Genomic DNA, 18,967 nt, shown 5'->3' on the forward strand with positions numbered 1-18,967 from the left:
AACATATAGATTTTTTTCTAATCCAGCTGTTTTGGAGATGTTCTTCTCTAGTGAGTCCAATTTATTTTTCAGTTTGCCTGTTACTGTGACAGTAATTCTTCCATCCTCAATTTTGTCCACTGCTTCCAATTTCCTGATCTCTTCCTTTTCCAATTTCAAAAGCTCCTCATTGAATATTGAGCATTCACGTAGAGTTGGCATTAAGCAGATGACACTTTTGTTTTCTGCAATGTTCTTGTATATCTTCTCTGCAACTATTTCTTCCTTTGGAAATAAATTATGTAGCAGCCGACTCTGTAATGCTTTTTTGCCAACTTCTGTCAGTAGTCCAATCCTGATATCTTTCAGAATACTTCCATATTCTTCATCGTTTGCTTGCCTCATATTAGTAGTAAGTTCCTTGTACTCAAAGAAGGACCAAATATTTGTATTTCCGATGCTTCCCAATGACTTCTTCGTGTCTTCATGTGTCACAGTATTAAACACTGGTTGTCCTTTCACTGGAGTAAGTTGCAAAAGATCTCCAAAAACTATGACGTGTTTTCCACCAAATAACATGTCATAGTCTGTCTTCAAAATTTGCTGCATTCTTAAATGCACAAAGGCAAGCATTAGGTTTGATACCATGCTCACCTCATCAATAATGAGAACTTGCATCTTCTTCAATACTCTTGAAACTTCCAAGGATGCTTCTCCAGTTAGCTTGTTGAATTGTATTTTGTTCTCATGCTCCACTGGTAACATTAGCAAACGATGTAAGGTGATTCCTTTTATGTTATATGCTGCTAACCCAGTTGGAGCAGTAACCACACAAGACAAAGTAGAATCCGTTTTTTGCTGTAGGTAGCTTCTGATGACTTTTATTAGGAAACTTTTTCCAGTTCCAGCTTGTCCGCTTACATACATCCTGATTGGATGAAATGATGTGCATGAGCACTCTTTTTTTACATGTAGAAATCCATGATCAATTTTGTTTTTGATCTCTTCATAAATTTGTTGCTGCTCTTGATTCAGTTGTCTTTCCAAATTTTCTAAGTCTATAAATTCTTCTTGAGCTTGATTCATAGCCGTTTCCACTTCATTCATGGCTATTGATGCTTCATTTTCAATGATTGGTTGTCCTAGGGGATCTTGACTGTGTGTTCCTGAACTTTGGCTGTCCTGAGAACTGTCTCTAGCTATTTCTGCTGCAATTGTAGTTTCCTGTTCAATTTCTTCATTTAACATTTGCAGATAAGTTGTGAATGTATTGCATTGTATGCTGTCTTTGCAAGCATTAAATGAATCTTCATAGCTTTGAAATTCTCCCAGTAGTTCATCCTCTGTACGCCATGGTTTAAACAACTGTAAAAGAGCCAAGTAGTAAAATTCTTTCTTGTCAGTAGTGTCGCAACTCAGCTTCCGGTGATTTATCAAACTTCCTTTTGTTTGCTTCACCAAACATCCTTCTTCACCAACGACTGTATATTTTCCATTATTGATGTCTTCTGCGGCTTTCCTTGAATAAATGTAGTTCTGCAGCACTTCATAGAGACACATGTTCTCCAGATGTTGACTTCTCTTGGGATAATATGTGTCCAACATGTTTGTTTTCAATATATCTGTACTTTCTGGGTCATTCTCGACCAAATATTCAATTTCTCCTACAGATTTCAGTACCCGATTTCTCATTGCTGCAAGGCCTAAACTTGCCCAAATTATTCTTCTTGACTTCGAGTAGAGACTTGCAGAAGATAACCTATCTGAACATTCGTAGGATCCAATTTCTCGATGCGATAACATCTTCAAACTGAAACTGTACAGCTTCTTACTGACAGTCTTCTCGTGAGAAATCTCTTCCCACATTTCCTTCAATTCTGTTTTTTCTGATTTCGTAATGTAAGACGTTACATATCGTGCAACAGCAATGGAATTGTCAGCTACATACTGTATATCCATGTTAGCATTCCACATGGATAAAATGACTGGGTTGTAGTCATTTATATTTTTTGATTCTTCTTTTCTTTTAAGGTTGTAGGTATTCTTAGGTGATTTTCTTGTGATAGTATGTCTCACAGCTGACATAAAACTGTTTACTCTTCCATTTGAAAGAACAGGTCTAGGAAATCCAAATCGACATTTAGTGTAGTATTTTTCTTTGCTCTTGTATTTCCGTCGACAGTATTTTCCACACCGATGACTTTGGAAACGTAAAACTTGCTCCTTTAACTTGTTCTCTTCTGTGCTTTTTGGTATAGCACATGTTGCATATTCTTGAATGTAAGATAACACTGCTTCATCAGCATCTGTTCCAAACTTTGGGGCATCCTTGATCCACAACAGCATATGAATATGAGGAGCACCTCTTGCCTGGTACTCTTTTCTCCAAAAGAAATCCACTACTTCTCCAAGGGGTGGATTTTTTTTATTGCAGATGAAGGACATCATAGCCTCAAATCTATGATTGAAATATCTGCAAACATTAACCGGATCCAATGAGCACAGTTCTCCTGCTGTCTTGTATTCGATGTTTTTAATGTTTGAATTGGCCTCTCGTAGAAAATCCAGTAAAGCATCCCAAGCGTACTCGGCACAGCTTAGGGTAAGGAACCATGTTGGTGTTCCTAAATTCCGTAACATGCATTTTAGTTCACCATGGCGTCGGTACCAATATTCATTTGTCCCACGCTGACAAGCCATCAGATTGATCAGTTGTGTTTCCAAATGATCATCTCGGTGCTGCACTTTCTCCATAAAATCCTTAGCAGACACATTTTGTAAATGTACTCCACTTTTTAAAATGTGATTTACTGCATAACACAGTGCAGACAAGTCGCTTTCAAATAAAAGATGGAACAAATAAGGAATACTTTGTCGAAATCTGGGATCTTCAGCATATAGTCTTGTAGTCCGATACTCTGAAGCTGGAATCTGTTCTGGACGTTCATCGTATCGTCCTCCTTTTCCTTTAGGAAACAGCTGAGGAAAACATCGAGCTTCCAAGCTCTCCTCCCATACACTCACAGGAGTTCCTTTTGCTTTCTTCATCTGAAAGAGATCAATATTGTCTCCCATAACTTCTTTCGAATGCTAAAATGTTCATAAATTTCTTCTTCCTTTGACTTGTCCACTTTTTCAATTTGTCCAGTTGGTGTTTCTGTGTCTTCTTGAAAATCTTCTTCTTCTTCTTCTTCTTCTTCTATATAAATTGATTCATACCATTTGTTATTTTTTTTCAAATACAAATTTGCTCTTTGTACTTTCCGCACATCTACCAGCTCCTGCCAAATCTTCTTATTCTTTGTAGGTACACCATTAACCAGAATAATTAATGGTTCAGTTTCCAAAGTATCCGCATCAATAGTTTCCATATTTTTTTTCAAATCCAAGGGCAAATACACCACTCTACCTTTTAAACCTCTCAGTAAATCTGAAGGAGGTAATTTACCAGTTTTGGGCTCCATACGTACTATGGTCTGGAACGGATGAAAACATTGAATGAGTATAGACTCATATGTATTTAATTCAGAAAGTTCAGCAGGAATAGCATCCAATTCTAAATTATTATGTACAGCTCTGGTCGGCATTCTATTTTCCTCTAACTTGTTGTAACAGTATTTACAAATACGCTGATCTTCACCCAATTCAAAACAATTTTCTAGAAATATATATGTGGCAAAATCCTTCCACTTATAATTATCTTCATTTTCACTCTTTCTGTAGAGATCAACATTCCTAGTTTGTTTTCTATAATGAGTTCTGCGGCAACAAATACAAGTAACATTTGGTCTTTCATTAGAGACTATTGCAAATTTTGTTATGTGATCATTAAATGTCTTACTTACAGAAGGTTCTACATTCTCTTCCACTTCTTCCTCATTTACTGTGTCCTTCTCTGCACTGTTTTGTTCAGGACCAAAGTAACAAAACTGAATTTCATCAACAACCTTCTCTACATCTGATACCGTTCCTCGGAACAGAGCCCTATTCAATTCATTTAACTTTATTGCTGGACTTTTGGCAAAATACAACCGTCTCACAAACTTTCTCATTCCAGTATGATGAACAGCCAGCATCCTAAAATGATGGAAAACACTATTGCACACTTTTCTAGATAGACAAGCCAGAGAATGACCCTGCAAACCAGTATTCTCTCTCACTCTGCATGGATCCAGACTTTGAAGCACCTTAATCTTCTGTTTTACACTTTTTTTACTATATTCTCTTAGAAACTCTCGAAATTTGTCAATAGATTCCTGACGCACAGTGCAAATACTACTACAATTCCAAGTGTACACTGGGGCTTTAGGACGTCTCCCCATTGCCTCATCTGCCATCACTTGTACCTCATCTCTTGGAACCATTATCTCCTTCTCCATTATGCAACCATTTGTTACTTCGTATGAACGACCTCTGGTGTCAACTGCATGCAGCAAACTATTACTTTGAAAATAGCTCTCTTCATTAAAAAAAGGTTCACTACTTGAACTATGCATCCACTTTCCTAAAAACACTTTACAAAAGTTTGTTCTGTTCACTACTCTTTTCCTTTTGCTATGTGATTTCAGTACATTAACCATTTTGTCTAATGTACGCATCCTATTCAAAATTAATATGAATAGTTTCCTTTTTAATTCTAATGCCTTTGCTGCAATGGCTTCAATTTCTTTTTTTCTCTTGTAATATTTTGCCTTTTGCTTATATTTCTTCACATCCTTTATCAAATTGGACATAACTCTTCTCTGAAACATTTTTCTACGTATCTCTTTAAACGCTGTTTTTCTGTTTATGTAAATCTTTTCAGTTGCAGAAGGTATATTTGCATTAACTAAATTCTCAATTTTTTCCTGTTCTCTTCCTTTTGTAACATTCTTTCCAGTACAGACATTTTGTACATTTTTCTTTGTTTTGAATATATTTTTAAGAAATTGTTTTTTCTGCTTACCAGAAGATTTTTTCTTTTTCCCAACATGAGCATCTTCTACTAACTTTGGTCCTCCAGTTGTCTTCAAATATAGTTTTTTTTTTTAGCGTTTTTTGAACTCTGGATTTTGTAGGCATCTTAAATTTTGTTCACTGCTCTTCAGCAATACCTGAAAAAAACTAAAAAAAAAATCCTTTATTGTATTTAAATATATTACTACATTTCTTTTCACAATAGTCACAAAACGAAATTTCTTTGCCAATTTGAATGCACACAAACTGCTCTTTTTTTTGGGCAAGTGAAAATCACTTTTACAAACTGTCACATTATGAAACCACTTTTCAGATTTTTTAAAAAGCCCATGTCCAGAGTGCTACACTCCAGCAAGGGCAACCAGCCTTAGTGATGCTGAATGTATTTGCATTACAGACTGAAACCTGAAAACCCCACTCGCTTGTAAATACTGTGCATGACTATACATGGCAAGCACATGGGTGTGTGCTAAGACTCTGCTTCTTCCCCCAAAAATTCGCTCCCCCTTTCCATCTAATGCAACTGTGAAATCACCAGAGCAAGACGCAATAAATCTCTGCCTATAATTCCTCTCTGCACACAGAGTCATGTTTTCACATTAGTCCCAAAACGAAATTTCTTTGCCAATTTGAAAGCACACTTACTGCTCTTTTTTTTTTCGGGGCAAGTGAAAATCACTTTTTACAAGTGAAAATCACTTTTACAGACTGACACATTATGAAACCACTTTTTTTGATTTATTTAAATGCACATGTCCAAACTGTTTTTTCAGACCACCACCATGTGTATTCTCGGTGACTGCCTACACTCCAGCAAGGGCAACCAGCCTTAGTGATGCTGAATGTATTTGCATTACAGACTGAAACCTGAAAACCCCACTCGCTTGTAAATACTGTGCATGACTATACATGGCAAGCACATGGGTGTGTGCTAAGACTCTGCTTCTTCCCCCAAAAATTCGCTCCCCCTTTCCATCTAATGCAACTGTGAAATCACCAGAGCAATACGCAATAAATCTCTGCCTATAATTCCTCTCTGCACACAGAGTCATGTTTTCACATTAGTCCCAAAACGAAATTTCTTTGCCAATTTGAAAGCACACTTACTGCTCTTTTTTTTTTCGGGGGCAAGTGAAAATCACTTTTTACAAGTGAAAATCACTTTTACAGACTGACACATTATGAAACCACTTTTTTTGATTTATTTAAATGCACATGTCCAAACTGTTTTTTCAGACCACCACCATGTGTATTCTCGGTGACTGCCTACACTCCAGCAAGGGCAACCAGCCTTAGTGATGCTGAATGTATTTGCATTACAGACTGAAACCTGAAAACCCCACTCGCTTGTAAATACTGTGCATGACTATACATGGCAAGCACATGGGTGTGTGCTAAGACTCTGCTTCTTCCCCCAAAAATTCGCTCCCCCTTTCCATCTAATGTAACTGTGAAATCACCAGAGCAATACGCAATAAATCTCTGCCTATAATTCCTCTCTGCACACAGAGTCATGTTTTCACATTAGTCCCAAAACTAAATTTCTTTGCCAATTTGAAAGTACACTTACTGCTCTTTTTTTTTTCGGGGCAAGTGAAACTCACTTTTTACAAGTGAAAATCACTTTTACAGACTGACACATTATGAAACCACTTTTTTTGATTTATTTAAATGCACATGTCCAAACTGTTTTTTCAGACCACCACCATGTGTATTCTCGGTGACTGCCTACACTCCAGCAAGGGCAACCAGCCTTAGTGATGCTGAATGTATTTGCATTACAGACTGAAACCTGAAAACCCCACTCGCTTGTAAATACTGTGCATGACTATACATGGCAAGCACATGGGTGTGTGCTAAGACTCTGCTTCTTCCCCCAAAAATTCGCTCCCCCTTTCCATCTAATGCAACTGTGAAATCACCAGAGCAAGACGCAATAAATCTCTGCCTATAATTCCTCTCTGCACACAGAGTCATGTTTTCACATTAGTCCCAAAACGAAATTTCTTTGCCAATTTGAAAGCACACTTACTGCTCTTTTTTTTTTCGGCGCAAGTGAAAATCACTTTTACAGACTGACACATTATGAAACCACTTTTTTTGATTTATTTAAATGCACATGTCCAAACTGTTTTTTCAGACCACCACCATGTGTATTCTCGGTGACTGCCTACACTCCAGCAAGGGCAACCAGCCTTAGTGATGCTGAATGTATTTGCATTACAGACTGAAACCTGAAAACCCCACTCGCTTGTAAATACTGTGCATGACTATACATGGCAAGCACATGGGTGTGTGCTAAGACTCTGCTTCTTCCCCCAAAAATTCGCTCCCCCTTTCCATCTAATGCAACTGTGAAATCACCAGAGCAATACGCAATAAATCTCTGCCTATAATTCCTCTCTGCACACAGAGTCATGTTTTCACATTAGTCCCAAAACGAAATTTCTTTGCCAATTTGAAAGCACACTTACTGCTCTTTTTTTTTTCGGGGCAAGTGAAAATCACTTTTTACAAGTGAAAATCACTTTTACAGACTGACACATTATGAAACCACTTTTTTTGATTTATTTAAATGCACATGTCCAAACTGTTTTTTCAGACCACCCCCATGTGTATTCTCGGTGACTGCCTACACTCCAGCAAGGGCAACCAGCCTTAGTGATGCTGAATGTATTTGCATTACAGACTGAAACCTGAAAACCCCACTCGCTTGTAAATACTGTGCATGACTATACATGGCAAGCACATGGGTGTGTGCTAAGACTCTACTTCTTCCCCCAAAAATTCGCACCCCCTTTCCATCTAATGCAACTGTGAAATCACCAGAGCAATACGCTTTAAATCTCAGCCTATAATTCCTCTCTGCACACAGAGTCATGTTTTCACATTAGTCCCAAAACTAAATTTCTTTGCCAATTTGAAAGCACACTTACTGCTCTTTTTTTTTTCGGGGCAAGTGAAAATCACTTTTTACAAGTGAAAATCACTTTTACAGACTGACACATTATGAAACCACTTTTTTTCATTTTTTTAAATGCACATGTCCAAACTGTTTTTTCAGACCACCACCATGTGTATTCTCGGTGACTGCCTACACTCCAGCAAGGGCAACCAGCCTTAGTGATGCTGAATGTATTTGCATTACAGACTGAAACCTGAAAACCCCACTTGCTTGTAAATACTGTGCATGACTATACATGGCAAGCACATGGGTGTGTGCTAAGACTCTGCTTCTTCCCCCAAAAATTCGCTCCCCCTTTCCATCTAATGTAACTGTGAAATCACCAGAGCAATACGCAATAAATCTCTGCCTGTAATTCCTATTTCCACACAGAGTCATGTTTTCACATTAGTCCCAAAACGAAATTTCTTTGCCAATTTGAAAGCACACTTACTGCTCTTTTTTTTTTCGGGGCAAGTGAAAATCACTTTTACAGACTGACACATTATGAAACCACCATGTGTAACTACAACAAAAACAATTTCCATTTCTATTATTCATTTCTTAAGTTACCACATACATCCCCTCTCAAACTGTAAACTCACCTTTAAAATTAGTTAGTTGTGAAAGAAATGTGACACTCAAACAGCAGATTATCAGAGCCAGGATCTCTGTTGTGTTCACCTCTCTCCTCTCAGCAGAACCAGATAATGGCAAACTTTCCCTCTATTTTTCCACACATATACTTGTAAGTTTCAAATCTCAGTGCTTCCCCCTTTTTTTCAAATGTAATCACACATTTCTATTGGTTGAAAACCAACCCTTTTCCAAAAGTACCCTTCCCCCAACTTGACTTCTGCCTAGTACCCTTCCCCCAACTTGACTTCTGCCTGGAACACTGCTGTGTTGAGTTAGGTCAGAAGTTCGCCAAACAATGTTTCAATTCCACAGAGCAAGAGTGCTTGACTTTTCAAACCTAACAGCAAATCCATAGTACTGTTCTTTGGTTACACATTTTTTTTTACCAATACAAAACATGCTTCTATTAATTTACACATACAGCCTAGTTTTTATTCTAGAATGGTATGAAACAGCCAATCAGTTCTTTTTGTTTTGAAAAAAATATGTATGCCTCCATTTCCAAACTGTCTTTCTTTTCATATTGCCATTCTACTGAAAGACACCTCCTGAGTGCATCCAGTTCTCCTTTGAAGATGTTCACAGTGTGGATTGTAGGGCACAGCTATGTCTTCTGGAGTGAAAAGTTTGCAGAGAAAACAGGTATGGTGAGAGACCTTGCTTTGCCAAATGTAGACATTAAATGGATTGGTCAGAGAGGGTTAAAGTGGCACCAATTGATGCCATTGGTGAAATCCTTCATTCAAATCCAACACCCTGACCTCATAATAGTGCACTGTGGTGGCAATGACCTAGGCACTTTGACTGGGGTAGGTCTGGAAATGCTTATGAAGGACACCTTTGCACAACTGTTTACACTTTTCCCTAAAACTGCCTTTGTGTTTTCCAACATATGCCAAAGGCAAAAATGGAACTGGTCCAATCATTTCTGTCCACAGATTGACAAAGCAAGAAAGCACGTCAACAAATCTGTTTCTGCTTTCCTCCGTGACTATGGTATGGGTGCCATTTACCACAACAACTTGCGTTATGACATGCAAGACATTTATAGAGGAGATGGTGTGCACTTCAATGATGAAGGGAACAGAGTCTTCCTCTTGAACCTTAGACTCTGCATCGGTACTTACTTGTAGGTACCACTAAAAAAATGACTTCATAAACACAACAGCTCTTTTTAGAGCTCCCTAATATCTAAACTCTTAAATCTGCTTTTCATTTATTTTTTTTTTATTTTTTTTACCGTACGCTTACCGTAAGCTTACCGTACGCGTACCCCGTGATTTTTTTTAAAATCAATAAATGTTTTTTTTGTACTTTTCTGTCCTTCTTTGACCCCCTTACAAATGTTAGGGGGTCTGTAACTCTCCTCATTGCCCCCTTTCCTTGTTTTCACTCTTTTCTTTCAGAGTGAAATACACAAAATGGCGGCCGCCGCTTCCTGGTTTCGACCGATTCGAATGTTTACTAAGATCTAAGAGCCAATCAGAATCGCGCTCGCGCACGCCACCGTACGCTTACCGTAAGCGTACGGTAAGCGTACCGTAAGCGGGCTCAGATATATATATTGGTTTAAAGGCTATTTTCTCAGAATCTACTGAACAGATTTACACCAAACCTACAAAAGGCACTTCCTTGACCTAGGGACTACCTCTCTGCCAAATTTTGAGTAATTCTGTTCAGCCGTTCGGGCTGTAGCTCGTTCTAAAGGTCCTATGGAAAAATGCATGGGAAAAATGCGTTTTGGGACCCCCCTTTTATCTCAGCCCCCGCTTGACGAATCCCCCCGAGACTTTCAGGGTAGGAGCGGAGCGTAGCGCCCCACCTATTTTGAGAAATTCGCGAGGATTCGTCAACCGGCGCCAAAGTTATTCAAAATAGAATGTTGCGGATTTCCTATGGAAAAGGGGTCCTAACTATAACTACCTACTGGCGACCGCCAGTAGGTAATCTATATATATATATATATATATATATATATAGATTACCTACTGGTGGTCGCCAGTAGGTAGTTATAGTTAGGACCCTGTTTCCATAGGAAATCCACAACATTCTATTTGGAATAACTTTGGCGCCGGTCGACGAATCCTCGCGAAATTTTCAAAATAGGTGGGGTGCTACGCTCCGCTCCTACCCTGAAAGTCTCGGGGGGATTCGTCAAGCAGGGGCCGAGAAAAAAGGGGGGTCCCAAAACGCGTTTTTCCCATGCATTTTTCCATAGGACCTTTAGACACAGCTACAGCCCGAACGGCTGAACAGAATTACTTGAAATTTGGCAGAGAGGTAGCCATAAGGTCAAGGAAGTGCCTTTTGCAGGTCTGGTGTAAATCTGTTCAGTATGTCCTGAGAAAATAGCATTTAAAAGCATATATATATGTGGGCGGAGCCTTACCACACATCTCATCCTGAGATCTGATTGGCTGTCAGCACTTCATCCAAGAAGTGTTGGCAGCCATCTTGGGACCAATATACCTGATAGCACCTCATTAAAAAGCATTGCAGTTAATAGAAGGTTTTAAGTCTTTAGTTACATTATAAATCATTTGTTGATGGTACCATACTCATTTTAGGAATTGTGGTATGTTCTAAGGTGATTTCACCATGTGAAAAAGCCTTCTGCTGGGATATCATGATTGAGAGAAAAATATTTTCTCATGCTTTTACCACAGAGGTTTGGAAGGTGATCTATAGGCTAAACTGAGAGCTTATTTTCTGTAAATTCACATTATCTTTCTCAGTCATGTGAGAATGAAGTCTGACATTCTCAGTAAAACATGTACATCCAACAAGGGCAGAGACTGTCAGTTGATTCCTTTGTGTTCTACTGCAGCTTCCCAGAGTGTTCCAAAGAACTACTAGAGCGCTAACAGTCCTACTTATGATAAACGTATGGCACACCTGAAGCCATCTTGCTTGGATTAAAGTGGTAACTCTTAAAACATTTAATTTAAAAAGGAACAAAATGAGGGGGTTCATTTTTCCATAAAAAGTATGATTAGTGCTGCAGAAAGAAAAATTAGGGCACATTTTGAGTGACTTCTCAAATCCTCTTCTATTTCATTAAAAAATTCTGACATGCAGACTGAAACATGCACTTTCAATACCAGCAGCAGTTTTCCCTGGTGAGCAGTAGCTTTACTACAGTGATCTAATGAGCAAAAAGAGTGCTAACATTCTGAATTTATGGCAAATGTGTGACACATCTGAATGCCTTCTTGATGGAATCAAAGTAAAAAACTGAAAGTATTTCCTACTGAGGAGACTGCAGTAAATGAGGAAATTAGGAAACTTCATAACAAATAAGTCTCCCAAGATGGCCACCAGAGACAAAAGAGCCCAAATGTAGCCCAAATATCACCCAGATGTAGCCCAAGTATAGCCCAATGACAGAATGTCCCAGAATGTTCTTAAAAACAACTAGAGCGCTTACTGTCTTCATTATGACAAAAGTATGGCACACCTGAAGCCATCTTGATTGGAATAAACTGGTAACACTTAAAACATTTAATTTAAAAAGGAACACAATGAGGAGGTTCATTTTGCCATAGAAATTATGATTAATGCTGAAGAAAGAAAATGAGGGCACATTTTGAGTGACTTCTCAAATCCTCTTCTATTTCATTAAAAAATTCTGACATGCAGACTGAAACATGCACTTTTAATACGAGGAGCAGACTTCCATGGTGCAGTAGTTTTACTACAGTGATCTAATGAGCAACTAGAGTGCTAACATTCAGAATTTATGGCAAATGTGTGACATATCTGAATACCTTCATGATGGAATCAAAGTAAAAAACTGAAAGCATTTCCTACTGAGGAGACTGCAGTACATGAGGAAATTAGGAAATTTCATAACAAATAAATCTCCCAAGATGGCCACCGGAGACAAAAGAGCCCAAATGTAGCCCAAAATCACCCAGATGTAGCCCAAATATAGCCCAATGACAGAAGTGTGCAAAACACTTATTATTTTGTGTTTTTGCAGTGTTATATAGTGCAGACTTGTCAGGTATTGGAGTGCTTTACATGAGCATTGGTTACATCACACAAGAACAAATTCATTTTGGTTGTAGACATGGGGAGACTAAGTGATTTGACCAGAATCACAGAATGTCGAGCTGAAGCAGAAACTTCAACCTGGTTCCCCAGTTTGAAAGTCTGCAGTTCTGGAAGTAACACCACATCCTCTCCCCTAAGTGCAACATTTAATCAAGTGGTCAACTGGATAAAAAAACATAAAGATAACAAATAATTTAAAAGTGCTTTGTCGCTATTTGAAAACTCAGAAAATATGTCCTTATTTTAGTCTTTTAGAGCACTAACCATAATTTTGATGCCAATAAGACTCTCTCATATATGTAATTTCTAAAGGAAATGCTCTAGGTATTACAGTTTTGATTACATCAAGATGATGTCAGGCGTTCCACACTTTTGTAATAAATATAGAATGTTAGCAATCTAGTTGTTCATTAGGATACTGTTGAGAGGCAGAGGCCAGGGGCACGGACTCTGAAAATTGAAGGCAGGTAGGAGGGTGCAAAGGCAACAATTTAACCACACTGAGCAGGCAGGAAGGGCCGTGGAAGCACAACAGACTATGGAGGGCAGTGGAAAGGGGGGCAGGGGCAACAAACCAACAATACAGGACTTGCAAGAGAGGCTGTTGGAGGGAAGATCTATTACGGGTCAAGGAAGCTAGGGGCGGTCCCCAGATCCCCGGGAGCCACCACAGAACTGAGCAGGAGAGTGAGTCAGGGACAAAAGGGGCACCTTAATTTGAGCCGGGGTGCCTAGGAACGCTTGCTCCAAAAATGAAGAAAACAGACATATGAGACATGGAATTGGAGGCAGAATACAATGGCAGTTTAATGAGAAGATGCAACTTCAAAGAAACCGCAGAATAGAGACATAAAGTACAAAATATAGAATCCAGATAATCATACAGCTGTCATAATATTCTCTGTATCTCAATTAATGTACTGACAGAGAGAGAGAGAAAACACATCTATAAATGCATCATGAGAAACAAGTTACACCAAGGAAAATGTTACCTAGGAACACTCACGTTTACTCTTAGAGCAAGCATTCCTGCAATTACAATACAAAATCTTTTAAATGCAAAAGTAAAGAGAACAATGGTTAAACATAACATGACATTTCATATAGGTAAAATAGAACAAGATACTTCAAGCAAAGCAGAGCAAGACATTTTAAGCAAAGGAAGACAAGAGCTCCCAGCTCTTGGGGAAACCTGCACTGCCTGTTAACCTACATACAGACGGCGAGGTAGTCCGTCGATATCGGCGGGTGCTCCCTTTTTATATCATTTTGTGGGCTCCTTTGCACGCTACATCTACCTACGTATGCTACCCAAAAGCTTCGTCTGCAGATTTTACCAGACATTTCGTCATTTACCCACTTAATGCTGACAATGGACTGGGTGAAAAGGTCAGTCTCTCAGGCCAATCGCTTATCGTAAGTTCCATAGAGCAAGCAGAAAATAATGGGTATTGTACGGGAATTCAATATATTCATGTATAAAATCTCCTCAGTTCTCCTAACTTGACGCTCTGCGGTTGCCACTTCCTTAAAAGCGGGAAACCTGCCCAGGAAGCAAGTACCAGTCCAGGATGCAGCCTACTGTATGTCGACAGCTTCAGGGGGATGTTGAACTTTGATACCGAGCACGGAGCACTCGGGTAGGGTGGGGGCTACTAGTTTGGATCAGAAGGCCTCGCAGACCTGCCTTCAGACTGCTATACACTAAAATTGCAGAGCTATGGTCAATTTAACAAAGAGGCCTACATATTGAACAGAAGGGCCTACACAGGGGTTTTATGCTGGCTGAGTGGTAAGGATGTCTCAGGATAATTATATAGCAACACAGGACCCGCTGGTCAATTTAATACGGCCTACAAATGCCGCTGGCAGGGCAAGGACAAGGGTCTCATACTTCAGGTGTGGACAGAACGGGCCAGGGGCCCCCTGTGATACAAAATCTACCCTCCTTCAAGGCTGTGGCAATGTAATAGACCATTGTGGGCAGAAGGAAGAGGCAATGGTAGTACAACCATACATGCCAACAGACCCGATTCAGCCAGGAAACGTCCAATGTTTTTAAGCTCAAATGGGCTTTATTTGATCTGTCTCCTGTCTACAATATCCTCTTTTTCAATGTAACTCAAAGGGGAAAATCAATACCCCAGTTTTTTTTCAAAATCTCCCTCTTACCAAGTTCAAAATGTTCGCAAGTATGGTACATTGGATCATGGAAGGAAATGGGATAGGGACATGGACTTGGAGAACAGAGGACAGGAGGGACATGGAGAGGTGCACCAAACTGACCCTGCAGGGCAGGCATCAGGGTTTGCAGCAGCACAATACACCACACAGGGCATGCAGGACGGGAGTGCAGCACAACAATCCATAGAAAGCAAGAGGGAGGGGACAGGACCATGCACATGGACAACAGAGAACAGAGGGGCAAGAGGCAATGGTAGCTAGCTGACCATAATGGACAGACAGGAGAGAAAGCTGCAGCATAACAGACCATAAAGGGCAGGAGGGACGGATCAGGGGCATTACAATGGAACAGACAAGCCAGGAGGGAGGGAGTAGGGCTGGGGGCAAGGGGGCAGGGCAGGAGCAGCAAGATAGCCATGGAGGTCAGGCAGGATGGGCACTAGAAGCAAGACACACCATGAAGAGCAACAGTGAGACTGTGATGGCATACACACAGACCATGGAGGGAAGGTGGGAGGGGGTCAGGGGCAGCTAACTGACCACACAGGGAAGGTGGGAGGGGCCATGGCAGCACAGAAGACCATGCATGGCAAGTGGGAGGGTTAGTGGCAGCACAATGGCTATGATGGGCAAGAAGGAGGGTGGAGGGGCATGCACAAAGGACGATGGAGGATAGAAGGGAGGGTCAGGACCTGTGCACAGACAAGAAAGTTCAGGGGAAGGGACCTCACAACAGACCACACGGGGCAGGCAGGAGGAGCAGTTGCAGCACAACAGACCAGGGAGGGCAGAAGGGTGTGGCAGTACAATGGACCATGTAGGACAGGAGGAAGAGGATAGGGGCATGGCATGTGGACAGGCAGGGTGGAGGTGACAGGGACAGGTTACAGTCATCTGACAATGCTAGGCAGGTGGGAGGGGAGTGGCAGCTCAACAGAACACTCAGAGTAGATAGGAGTGGCAGGTCCATGGGACATGGTGGGCAAAAAGGATGGAGCAGGGGCATGCACAAAGACATCGGAGGGCAGGGGGAAGGAGAATAGGGGCAGCAAGCTAAGCACAGAGTTTAAGCAGGAGGTCAATGATGGGGCATAGAATTGGGCAATGGAGGGCAGGAGGAGTGGACTGGTACATCATACTAAATTGAGGGCAGTGGCAGCACATCAGACCATGCATGGCAGGAGGGAGGAGGCTAGTCCATGGATTCACACAACAGAGGATAGGGAGGAAGGGGATGGGGCAGCAAGCTAACTGTTCAGAGAAGGCGGGTATTAGGAACTTTATTGTTTTTAAAACATTGTGTCTGTGCGAACTACTTAAAATATGAACAAGTATGCAGCATAATCTCACTTTTATTCAGGAAGAAGAGGACGTTTGTGACTGTGACTCCGGGCTCACTTGGCAGAAACACCCCTTGACCCTCCACCCCCTATCGCAAAATGTAATGCCCGTGAAAAGGGTAGGTGAACACAGTGTTATATAGAACATAGTCCTGAGAGCACGATTGAAAATGAAAACTAGATATAGTGTATGGTATAAACTATGCACCAAAAAGTGTGATATAAGATGAACCGGGCGTGAAATATAATATGCAATACATTGTGCGCAATGACAGATTCATTAGAGAGCGCGAGATAGCACAGGCACTAGCGCGTGCTATGCGATATGCGCCTTGGAGTGTAATATGCACAGGGCAGTGTTGTGTAACCTAACTAGTCTCTAAAGTTGTAATATAAAATATGTGCTGGGGATTGTAACGTTGCATATGCACTGTGACAAAGATATGGATCCCAGATTGTAATATGTATGGCATAGCACTGTGCGTTATAACATAGGCATCGAGAAAGGCACGTTAGATGGGGCAATATAACCCGTGCGAAGACAAGTGTGGCATGACATATTCACGGGGTGGTGTTACAGTGCACATGGGCTAGAGAGTGTCATAGCATATGCACTAGCTAGTGGAATACAACACAGAGGTGTGTGGCACTCGGCAGGCAATGGTGGGTGTAACACAGCATTGGGCTCTGTCAGGAGCACGCTGTGACTCTCAAGTGATGTTCGTCCCCTTTCCAGAGAGTAAAATAAAAAGTATTACACATCCGGCAGTGGATGTGTGTTTTATTAACCGTGAGGGGGGTTTCTTGCATAGTTTTGGTCGAATTTTTGTCGAATCCCCTTTGAATGGCTTGGCGTGCATGTGTATTAAATGTGCCCGTCAATAGCTACCCATGTTTGTATAAATAAACGACAAGGGTGTCTACCAGGATTAGGCACGGTAGGGCATCAGACATGTCAGAGCTTCACTAGTGGTGTAAATACATTACACGTGGATTCATTGCATGCATAGTTGCCTTTTAATGAATATCACGCAAATCGTCATGGTGATAGGTACGTACGGTTTGTCCAGCATGTCCTAGGTGTGTCTATAAATATATATTTTTTAAAAATAATAAAAAACAGTGGCCGGCCCTGGGGATTGGGGTCAAAAAAATATAATTAGGAGACTGGCCCTGGGGGATGGGGTCATCAGGGCCAATAAATTAGAATAAGAAGGGGAACCAAACAGCCCCCCTTCTTAAAAAACTAAAATAAATAAAAGACTGGCATCGTGCCGGAGGCCATGCCCCCTCCGTGCAGCACTCTGCAAACGCGCCCCCAACAGGCATCTCCAGTATGCGCCAGGGAGCTGCGCTGCAGCCAGGTGTTCTGAGGCCAAGCCCCTTTTTACACCTCTCTGCAACGCAGCTCTGTGGCGCTTACTGGAGGTACCTAGTGGTCTAGTTTGACCCTAGGGACCCTTAGGATTCAGGGGGACTTAATCTCTCAACTTAGAACAGCCACAGGGCGCGTTTACACAGTGGTGAAGGGAGGGGACGGGGCCTGAGGTGACGTGTGCAAACACGCACTATGGCACGTTTTAAATTGGGGATATAATTTCCCTTCAATACTGAGGGCCCATGGGGGCTAACTAGCCCACCAAGTGCTTCCAGTAAGCGCCACTGAGCTGCATTGCAGAGAGGTGGTCCAGGCCGTGCCACTTTTTACACCTCTCTGCAACGCAGCTCTGTGGCACTTACTGGAGGTACCTAGTGGGCTAGTTGGACCCTAGGGACCCTCAGGATTCAAATGAACTTAATCTCCCAACTAAAAATGGACACAGGGCGTGTTTACACAGTGGTGAAGGGAGGGGACGGGGCCTGAGTTAACGTGTGCAAAAACGCCCTGTGGCCTGTTTTAAGAGGTAGTTTTAATCCCCATGCCCTATTATACACTAGGGGCTTACAGAGGAGGTCATGCTAATCACAGGGGGACCCCAACGCATAATGTTCCCTAGTGTATGTAGGTGTTTTCACTGTATTCTAAGTGTCTTTTAACATAGCACTGGCTCTAGGACTGGTTAGTCAGACTCAGTTACCACCAGTATCCGTCTGAAAAAGTTGAGGGTACAGGATGATTTTGCAACAAGGCTTCTTTCTGCTCTTCTTTTTGTTCTTTCTGCACGTTATCCTTCTTCCTGCACTTATCTTCGTATTTGAGGACTTCTGTTGCTTCTTTCTGCACTTCTTTTTTTTCTTTCTGTGCATTTTTTCTTCTTTCTTCACATGTCCTATCTCTGTAGGCATAGTTAGAAATTAGCATTTAAAAAACCTTTGAAATTCACAGAAAAAACCATAGGTTTCAGGCACGTTATAGTTAGGAATTAGCATTTAAAAAACCTCAGAAATTCACTGAAAAAACCATAGGTTTCAGGGGTGTTATAGTTAGCTGGACTTTTCACTTGTACAAAACCATTGAAATTCCCCCGTTATAGTTAGTTCAGCTAACTATAACTCGCGCGCCCGCAATGCACTGCTGATGACGTCACATATTACATCACTCATGACATGGTCAGTGACATCACTCATGACATCACTGATGACATCTCAAATGACATCACTGATGACATCACTGATGACATCATCCTTGTGATAGAGTGGCAGACCTCCTCTTACCCTAATATAACCTTTGATACACACATTCAAAAATAGAGACTAAAATTTTCAAAACAATGGACATACCAATACAAGTTACAACAACCTCTTCAGTAATTCTAAGATCCACATACACATCCACTCATTCACCAACAGTCCTATACAGTCACTCATACATGTACTCACACATCATATGTACTCATACACCTATACATCCTGTTACACAATGCCACTC

This window comes from Triturus cristatus, chromosome 4_1 (genome assembly GCF_964204655.1).
Source record: "Triturus cristatus chromosome 4_1, aTriCri1.1, whole genome shotgun sequence".
Lineage (NCBI taxonomy): Eukaryota > Metazoa > Chordata > Amphibia > Caudata > Salamandridae > Triturus > Triturus cristatus.